Below are 10,788 nucleotides of genomic sequence, written 5' to 3'. Positions count from 1 at the left end.
TGTTATAATCAATTTTCTTTTTATTTCCTTGATACAGAATTATGTATGTTGTGATGATCATAAAAGATAAAATTTTAAAAAGGAAGAAACATCAAAGTGATTTGAAACTGGGTCTCACACAGAACTATTCAATACAGTACTCTATTCAGTGAAGCACACTGCCCCACTAAAGTTGAAGAGCAAAGTATTCTGATCAAGTTTAATGGTGACGTAAATTGAAACAAAAAAGATTGTACACAGAAGATACAAGACATTTTTTATTTAAAGATGAGAGGATGTCACAAATCCTCCAAACATTCAACATTGATACAAGAGGAAATTTTTGTGGCATGATCTTCACGATATAGTCAAGTATGAAAGACAGCGTACCAAGAATATATTGATTCCTACATGTAATCAATTCTTTAGTAAATTGACATGACTGACCTGCCATTCTGACAGAGTTCTCACACCAAATAATTTGTCTTGCACAGTTATGCCAAGTACAGTATGTCTCACATATATGCCCCATACTGTGTGTGTCAAAAATGCCCTTTGGAAACACGACTAATAGTCCACAAGAGGATTGTGGAAACAATGGATTAGTTGAACTTTGGAAATATTTCTGTATAATTTACCCACACACAGGTAAGAAAACAAGGTCGATGTAATTCAGACAATAAGCATATAATTAATTGAAATGTCATAAAGGAATGACATAGCAAGCTAAATGCTAATGACATTCTTAGCTCCTATGAAGTTATTTTTATCTGAGAAAACTTGACACATAAATGGTTGAAGACAAGTTCAAGGATGATGTATATAGATGCAGACACACAGGTTAGAGGTTGGATGAATTGCTATCAACTGCCAACCACAATGAATCTTAAATCTGTACAAGGTTTATAATGGGAAAGATAAATTCATTTCTGTTTATCATGTAGAAGTGATTGCTGTTATTGCCCTCACAATCAAAGCTATTATTGTATAATCACAGAAGACTGGGTAATGACGTTCAACAGAATTCTTGTCTTTTAGCTATTTGTTTCACATCTGTGGAAATAATTTTTTATTAACTGCCTAAAATCCAAACAGAGCGTATGTGGCTCTGATACAGTAGCACTATTTTGCATGCTGTTGAACATCTCTTTTTTTGGTGTATAGTTGTGAGACTCTACAGCACTAGGTGTATTTAAAAGTGGAGTGACAGTGAATACTGTCTTGATCCAGTCCTGACCTAGAGTTCTACTTCTCTGATAAGAGTTTACACTAGTTCTGGCTTAGATGGAATTTGGACTAATATTTGGGATTTATTTATTTAAAACCTTTATACTGGGATGCTTATCTCCCCCACCCCTGGTGGGTCAAACCCCCTTTTGGCCCAGCTGCATCTTTACCTGCCCAACACCTGACATCACATATGCTGTCAGGTATACAGCAGGTGAGCATGGCTTGGCCAAAATGGCCTTGCAGGCCAAATATGGGAGGCCCAGAGGCCAGAGGTTCCCCACCATTGATTTATACTCTGCCTTTCTTTAACTGAATTCATGGTGGTTAGCACGAATAAATTAAAAGAATTTCAACAAGTGTAAAACAATAAAAGCAGCAGGAGAAGACTGTAAATGATAAAAAGTACAGATGCCCATTAGAAATCCCTTAACTGGACAGTTTCTAGCAATTTAATAGGACAACACTGAAAAGCCTTCCTGAAAATGAAAGTTTTAACTGCACGGCTGAAGGCCATTGGAGAGCCTCCTTCAGGACTTCCAGTCTGAGCGCAGTCACTCAAAAGGCCCTCTTCTTAGTTCCAACTAAACAAATTTCTGGGATACACAGAAAGATTTCTCTTGAAGATCTCAGGAGGCAGGCAGCTTTCTATAGGAGAAGGGAGAGAGATATTGAGCTCAGCTTTAGTTTTCAATAGTTTTCAGACTTGCTGGGATCCCACCTTCCCACCAGGTGGCATTTACTACTCCTATCTCCCATTTGGCCAGTCCACTCTTATTAGCCAGGATGGGCAAAGTTTGAGTGCACACTCAGTCTCTCCTCTCTAAGAATTCTGTTCACATCAGTGGGCTGCACCAATAGAAAAATATCTCAATGTAACTGGACACGCAAGCTTCACAGATGTATCTGCTGGTATTGCTCTAACCAGAACATCTAAGTCCAGAAGTAGTTCATGGGGTGGGGTGGAGCCACAGAGCCACTTTCCTGACACTGCCATTGCTGCAGCTTACCTGGATAGTGCTGGGCAGGCCAGGGCAGCAGCAAAATCAGAGCTGCCTGGGCACACTGCTGGGCAGACCCAACCTCACTCACTCACTGCCCTGCACCAATCCTGTCCAGGTAAGCTGCAGTGACACTGCTGTCGGAGGGATGGCTCCATCCCACCACATGGGCTGCTACTGTCTGAGTTGGAATGGATATGAGGAACTTTGTCCACAAAGTGTCTAGCAAACTGATCACAGTAGGCCACTGAGCAGTCCTCCTCTCCTCCCCAAGAGTAAAGATGTTCGTCCTTTGACTCCTCAGAACAGCTCCAGTGAAACCTTTGATGCAATCGCATTTCAATGCCTACAGCTTCCTGGATGAGCACGGGAACCCAAGTTCTCAACAGCTTTAGCACCATTAGCAAGTATTTTTATGGCATCAATGGTGTTCACACAAGAACTGCTTTGAGTCAACACATCGTCCCATAGTAGGGATGGGATCCTTTGGTTGGTGCTGCTTTAAAAGCATTTGGTTAACCTAACAGGTAGTATCAATTTGAGTTTGTTCTTTGTCCACTAACCATTGCTTTTACCAGTCCAATTTTTTCCTCCCCCAAAATGTCAATATTAATATTGATATTTTGCAAGAAACTATCAATATTTTGAAAGGAATTATGGATATTTTGAAAGAGACTATTAATATTTTGAAATGAAGTTTTGATATTTTTAAAGAAAGCAGCTTTGCACCCTCCTCCTCCACTATTATAGGCTATTATAGTCTTGGCTTGTTTCCTCCCCACTTGGAGCTTGGATTATTCTAGTGGAGGGTGGTGGCAAAGAGAAAGCACTGTACTGTTGTGCTGTGAGTAAAATCAATAAACATATATATATTTGAGGGAATATTCAAGGGGAAAAATCCGGTGTTGGGGAAAAGCCACTGAAGTTCAGAGCAAACAGGATCACTCTGGTAAGATGGAGACTATGCAGAGCATTGAAAAATCCAGTGCTAAATCTGAGTTCAGCTGAATCTTGCCTATCGCTATCCCAAAGTATTGTAATATATTTTGTACATGATATATTTAATGATTCATTACCAGATTACTAGATTCATTACCAGTAAACAGAGTGACAAAATATGAACAGAGGGTTGTATTCAACATAGTGCTAACCAGATCTCCCCATCTTCTCCCCCTGTGCCCCTCCTAAATCTGTTCTGGGTTTTTCCTCACTCCTCCAGAGCAGATTTGGGAATGGCATGGGGTATGCACAAGGGGAGGAGAGGAGAAAAGTCCCATTGTTATTGCACTAGCCCTTGCCTTAGAGCAACTTTTTAGCTGAATACTGCCCCCTCTATGGTGTTCAAGTGTATATGGAAAGTTCAGTGGTAGGGGGGACATTTCACTAGTCTGATATAAGCTTTTTACCTTCCCCTGAAATTCCCCCTGCTTGAATAGGAAGCTGCAAACTCACACCAAACATTGCTTTAGGCTAAATCTGATGGCAATGCTAATCGGCTGTACAAACAATTCTATAGACCAAAGGCTGAGTCTCTCATATCTTCTGTACTCCATTTTTCACACATCAAAGCCATAACAATATCTCTCCAAGTTGCCCTTCCTTCCTTCCTTCCTTCCTTCCTTCCTTCCCTCTCGTGGCCCTTTACCCTATAAAGTACAAAGAAACAAATGAAGAGAATATCTGAGGAAAAGTAATTAACAAGACGGAGATTGCTATGGTCCTCTGAGGTATTGCTCAGTGTTAGTGTTGGAGCTTTGATAGGAGAATGTTACAAGGAACAGTGTGGTGAAGTGGAGGGATTTGGTGATGAGTTGAAAATACAAATCAGCAAATATGATGCCTTAGGCATTTTCTGTTTTATTAGATGAAACAAAGCCCATGGAATTAATGTTAAGTGAGACCAATTATTCTTATCTAATCCATGCTATTTCAATAGGGCTGCAAAGTTACAGCTTCATTTAGCTCCACTGCAGAAGGCTCTGTGTCACACATACTTGGGCTCCAGTCATTGGTGTCATGCTAGGGAAGGCTGTTTTGGTAAATGTCAATTACTGTATGAAAAAAATAAACACACAATAGGTTAGATCTAGATTTAGCCATGCTTCAAGTAGACCCATTGAAATCAATGGCTGGTATCCAATTCTCAGAGTAGACCGTTACAGGCTGTGTCTCTATTTTTCCATATTTTTCTGAATATTGGCCATCTCGAGTTCTTTATATTAGGTTAGGGTTTACTCTGTGGTTGGAGGCTGGCAGGGCTGGGCGTAGGAACACCTCCTCCAAATCTACACACACCCCAGCCTGGTACAAAAAGGATTTGGGTTTATTTATTTATTTCATTTATAGACCGCCCATAACAAGTGGCTCTCTGGGCGGTGTACAAAAAGGTTAAAATACAAAATATCAACAATAAAATCAGACAACAAACAATAAACACAAGCAGCAACTAAAGAAAAAAATAAAAAATAAAAAATTTAAATTATAACATAAGCGCTTAAAATGCCTGGGAGCATAGCCAGGTCTTAACCTGGCGCCGAAAAGATAGAAGCGTAGGCGCCAGGCGTACTTCTTCGGGGAGGCTGTTCCACAGTTCGGGGGCCACTACAGAAAAGGCCCTAGATTGAGTAACTGTCCTCCGGGCTTCTCGATGGGTTGGTACCTGGAGGAGGGCCTTAGATGCTGAGCGAAGTGACCGGGTAGGTTCATAGCGGGAGAGGCGTTCCACAAGATATTGTGGTCCCACGCCGTGTAAGGCTTTATAGGTCAAAACCAGCACCTTGAATCTGGCTCGGAAACAAATAGGTAGCCAGTGCAAACGGGCCAGAACAGGTGTTATATGTGCTGACCGGCAGGTCCTCGTCAGCAGTCTGGATTGCAGGATAAGTATAGATAAAGTTGGACATAGTAGTGAAATTGCAAGGAATATGCTTTTTCCTTATAATAGATGGTTCAAATTCTCAAGAGGATTCAATTCTCAATTTTCTAAAATGAAGAGTATTAGACACACTATATATTTCCCTGAAACAGTCACATGTAGGTCCCCAAATTGTTGCATATGTGCATTTGAACTCAATGAATGTAGCATTGCAGCATAGGCTTTGTAGTCTACATGGGATGATGTAGACAACAATGAATTCATTTTATGGGGCTGTCAAAAATTAAATTAAACACTGTCAGATGAGATGTATGGAAGACTTCTATTTAAAAAAGTATTGCAGAAATATAGATACCATGAAAATGTAGAATAGAATTCCTACTTGTGTTCTGAGTTTTGCTATTTCCAGTTTTCACCAGCACTGGCCAACTGGTGAACTGTTATGTCCTGGGTCATATAAGAATGAAAAGAGTTGATGACTTAAAATACCTAGAATCAGAAAAAGAGGACAAGTAAGGCCAACATCAGAATTAAAAACCCAAGTGGTACAAAAGCAAATATGATTTCTAAAGTCTACAGAGGCCCTCAGCAGTATTAAAAAAAAGTTAATGGACATAACTTTAATTGGATTTGTATTCAGGAAGCTGCCAGAGACACGTGTAATTCTGGATTTCTGTGACATCCTTAGCTATAGTCAAATTATAGTTGCATATATGAAGCCATTGGCTAAGTCTTTTGAGATTTGCAGTGGAGTCACTCTGATCCAGAACCTTATGTGTGCAGCAACATACACATGGCAATCATGCACATGTAAGCCTCCCTGTTGACTTCCAGTTCATATACGCAAAGTGAATGGAACACCCCTGCTGGCTGGGGAGCATAGTGTCCCCTTGAAGTTCGGGACAACGCGTGAGTAATGGAGACAAACCTTTATTTGGTCCATTAAACAAAAATGCCCAATCTCATCACTGACTATTCGACATGAGGTATAATGCATAAATACAATGGGCAAAGTATGGGCGGGCGGGGACGAAGGAATAGAGTGCATGTCCCTATTAGATATCATTTATACCTCAGTGCTTGCAGAGCAAAATGACAATTCCATTGCTGGAGTTAATCACATGTGAACTAATACGATGATTATATATGGTTGACATTCATGCAGAGATTGTGCAGATCTCACATAAACAGGACTTGCTCCTGTAAAGGAGTTTTTGCAAACTCTGATTTGGTCACACAATGTATGTGGATGTCAGGTCATGGATTAATGAGCTGCCAAGGTGAAATTCATTTGTTTTCCCTTATCATTCACAGAACAGGTGTCCCATCAGCCTCTTCTAGTCTCCACACACGCAGTCTGGAACGCCTTGGACCCTTTCACAGAGAGATGGGAGCAGCAGCTGATTTCATTTATTACAACTAAGTAATAACATTCTATGCATGAATTCTGACCTTTCTTAATCCTGTGCCTAGGCAGCCGCCCTCAATCACAATGTGCCGCTGACCCCCACCCCAAGTTTGCAGAGGACCAGGAATTAGAGATGTTATCATGTGACAGGATAGGCTGTCACTGCCTATGAATATAAAAAAGTAATCTGAACTTCTGGGGGGGGAGCAGGGAGGTGGAAATAATGCATATAAACAAGTAGCATAGTACAGCATACACACACTGTTTATCATAGCTACAAAATGTCTCCTAGGATTCATCGGCACAAGAATTGTCAACCTAGTAAATTTCTGAAACCAATTACCCATTTAGCTTTCAGCCATGCTCTTTCCACAACTCACATTCAGGTCAATTTGGCTTGCACAGGACTGTGTCCATAGTTGTTCCTCCAGCCAGTAACTTGGTGCCTTTATACCAGCCTTGTGTTTAAGAAGTTGCCAGGTGAGCAGGCATTCCATGCAGGCAACTAAGCAAGCTGGTGGAGGAGGGGCACATTACTCCATCCCTCCTCTGCTAGCCTGCTTGGTTTCCACGCTAGCTATGGAGGAAGGAAAGCTGCTTCCTCTGTAGCCTGCACAGGAGCCAGCTAAGAATTAGTAGCCTGAATGGTGCTACTAATGGTGCTTACATTTATACCCTGCCTTTCTTTTTTATGAAACCCAAGGTGGCTTACATATGGTTCCCAGGCAGTCTCCCATCCAGGCACTGACCAGACCTGACCCTGCTTCAAGACTTCAAGTCCCAGGCTATGGTCTGAAGGCACATAAGGCCAGCTCCCTGCTGAAGCTAAGCAGGGTCAGGTCTGGTCAGTGCCTGGATGGGAGACCGCCTGGGAACCATATGTAAGCCGCCTTGGGTTTCTATCATGAAAAGAAAGGCGGGGTAGAAATGTAATAAATAAATAAATAAATAATTTCAAGACTGGCTTACTGCAATGTACTCTGTGTAGGGCCTCCCTAATGCTTTGTACGGAAACTGCATTTAGCACAGAATGCCGCAGCCCAGTTGCTGCCAGAAGGAAGATCCTATCAGCAGTTAACACCTCTGCTCAGAGATCTGCACTGACTGCTGATTTGTTACTGGACCAAGTCCAAGGTGCTACTATTAGTATATAAACCCTTAACAGCATGGCCCCAGTTTGCGCAAGGGATCGCCTTGCCCATATATGCCCACCAGACCCCTTCGATCTGCAGAACTTGTACTGTTAACAGGTGCTGCATAATATTCATTCTGCACTTGTAAGAAATCAGTCTCTTAGCATGGCTGCACCTATGCTTTAGAACTCCCTGCCTAATGACACCAGGCAGGCACCTTTGCAGTGAAAAGAGTTGCTTTATGCAGCAGAGTTCATTGGAGATATAAAAGAAAATGAAAGAGAGTGGTGTTCAAACAAAATAAGCCCATTTTATTAAGGAAGTTGACGAGGATCGGAAAGCCTAATCATCTACACTAGCTGAATTCAAAAGGTAGGGAGAGAGAGAATTGTGGGAAGAGGGAGGAAGAACTGGAAGTGATGACAGCCCTGAGAATATCATTCTAACCAATCAGAGGCAAGCTGAAACTTGAGGAAAGTAACAAGGAAAGAATTCAAGCAGGTCCCCTTTCAACTGACTAACTCTATCTCCTGCCCCTAATGGTCAATAGATTCAGAGCACACATCGAGACAATGCATTGATGGAGGTGAAACTTCCAACATGCTGTGCTAAAACATTTTTGTTCAGGCAAACCTATCCAGACATGTAGAAGTCAAAATGTGTTTTAACCTGTTTTTAGTCTATTGTACATTTTAAGTATTTGTAAAGGTTTTTTTAAAAAAAATCCTGTTTTTATCTTTTATTGGTAATTTTAATGTTTGCTTAATTTTTTGCAATCTGCAAAGGTTATATTTACAATCAAGGGGGGTATGGTACACCAGAGGATTTGCTCCTGTGCGGTGCTGGTTGCTGTTCCTTCACAAGCAGCTTCCCTGAACATGAAGGAGCAGCACTCCGCAGGATCAAACCCACCTGCTCTTGGTCAGAAGGGGGAGAAAAGAGATCCAGCATCTCCTCCTTCTCCCTCTCACCTCCCAACCATATGTATAAACTATGGTTTCAACAATTTAGCCCTGCCCTGCAAATTGCTTCAGGGACGGATGCAGGCTGGAGTGGGTGGTCCCTAGGTCAGCACAAGGTGGATCCCTCTGATCTGGGATCCACAAATCAAGGCCACAGGGTAGATTGGGGAGCTTTTGCACCATCCTAGCAGAGAGTAGGCAGCTTAACGGACTCTGGGGAAAGACCTGCCTCCCTCAGCCTAATGGTAGGACTGGCTCTCGGCTTCCTCTCCTTCATGACCAGCATGGGAATGTAGCCTTTTAGCAAACTAGTAAAAAACATTTGCAGATTAGTAACTTACACTTATTTATTTATTTATTTATTATGCTTCTATACCACCCCATAGCCGAAGCTCTCTGGGCGGTTTACAGTAACCAAAAACAAATACAAGTTAAGATACATCTTTAAAAAAACAATTTAAAACACAATTTAAAAATTTAAAACAATATAAAACACATGCTAAAATGCCTGGGAGAAGAAGAAAGTCTTGACCTGGTGCCGAAAAGATAGCAGTGTTGGCGCCAGGCGCACCTCATCACAAATATCATTCCATAATTTGGGGGCCACCACTGAGAAGGCCCTCTCCCTTGTTGCCATTCTCCAAGCTTCCCTCGGAGTAGGCACCCGGAGGAGGGCCTTGGATCTTGAACGTAGTGGACGGGTGGATTCGTATCGGCAGAGGTGTTCCATCTTGTGGTCCCAAGCCATGTAAGGCTTTATAGGTCAAAACCAGCACCTTTAATCGAGCTCGGAAACATAAAGGCAGCCAGTGCAAGCGGGCCAGAATTGGTTTTATAGTGTTCAGACCGTCTGGTCCCTGTTACCAATCTGGCCCCTGCATTTTGCACAAGCTGCAGTTTCCGAACCGTCTTCAAAGGCAGCCCCACGTAGACTGCATTGCAGTAATCTAATTAGGAGGTTACCAGAGCATGGACAACTGAAGCCAGGTTATCCCTGTCCAGATAGGGACGTAGTTGGGCCACCAACAGAAGTTGGTAGAAGGCACTCCGTGCCACTTAGGCTACCTGAGCCTCAAGTGACAGAGATGATTCTAGGAGAACCCCCAAGCTACGAACCTGCTCTTTCAGGGGGAGTGCAACCCCATCCAGGACAGGTTGGACATCCACCATCCGGTCAGAAGAACCACCCACTAGCAGCATCTCAGTCTTGTCTGGATTGAGCCTCAGTTTATTAGCCTCATCCAGTCCATTGTCGCAGCCAGGCACTGGTTCAGCACATTGACAGCCTCACCTGAAGAAGATGAAAAGGAGAAATAGAGCTGCGTATCATCAGCATACTGATGGCAATGCACTCCTAAGCTCTGGATGACCGCACCCAACGGTTTTATGTAGATGTTGAACAGCATGGGGGACAGAACTGACCCCTGCGGAACCCCATACTGGAGAGTCCAGGGTGCCGAGCAATGTTCCCCAAGCACCACCTTCTGGAGGCGACCTGCCAAGTAGGAGAGGAAACCACTGCAATGTAGTCCCTCCCACTCCCAACTCAGCCAGTTGATAGTAGCAGCAAAATATTGTTTTTTTGCTGCCCTTACTGCCCCTAAACACAGCTTACCATAGGCACTTACCAGTGTATAATTGCATCCACTAGGAGTTCGTCTCCATCTGCACTCAAGCCGTCTCCGATATTGTTTGATCGCTCTCAACTCTGGGGTATACCATAGAGCCATACGAGCTCTACACAAGAGAGGGCGCTCAGGAGCAATCATGTCAACCGTCCGCGTCATTTCTGTGTTCCACAGCTCGACCAGGGTTTCGACAGGAGTGCCAGCCCTATCAGCCGGAAAACTCCCCAGAGCCCTTTGGAAACCATCTGGATCCATTAGTCTCTGGGGGTGGACCAACTTAATAGGTCCCCCACCCTTGCAGAGGGGAAAAGCCACTGTAAGTCTAAACTTCAGCAAGCAGTGATCTGTCCATGACAGAGGGACTGATGTAAGGCTCCCCACATTCAGATCACCAACTCCATGTCCAGTTGCAAAAATCAAATCTAGAGTATGCCCTGCTACATCTGTTGGGCCAATGGCATATTGGGACAGTCCCATGGTTGTCATGGAGACCATGAAATCCTGAGCCGTCCTGGATAAGGTGGCCTTGGCATGGATGTTGACATCCCCCAGAACTAAGTCTGTGGGATCTCAAC

The 10,788-nt window shown here is 43.1% G+C and overlaps 1 long non-coding RNA gene across 1 annotated transcript in view; it reads right to left on the bottom strand.

The window, feature by feature from the left end:
- Positions 1-353: 353 nt before the first annotated feature.
- The window catches only part of LOC133366052 (uncharacterized), a 32,300-nt gene continuing 21,865 nt past the window's right edge, over positions 354-10,788 (bottom strand). Inside the window, exons 2-3 of the long non-coding RNA XR_009758346.1 lie at positions 5,438-5,571; positions 354-1,854 (exon numbers count right to left, since the gene is read on the bottom strand). This is a non-coding gene — a long non-coding RNA (uncharacterized LOC133366052). The remainder of the gene's footprint in view (positions 1,855-5,437; positions 5,572-10,788) is intronic.

This window comes from Rhineura floridana, chromosome 1 (assembly GCF_030035675.1).
Source record: "Rhineura floridana isolate rRhiFlo1 chromosome 1, rRhiFlo1.hap2, whole genome shotgun sequence".
NCBI classification, from domain to species: domain Eukaryota; kingdom Metazoa; phylum Chordata; class Lepidosauria; order Squamata; family Rhineuridae; genus Rhineura; species Rhineura floridana.
The sequence above is the reverse complement of the archived record's forward strand: the minus strand, read 5'-3'. Positions and strand labels throughout refer to the sequence as shown.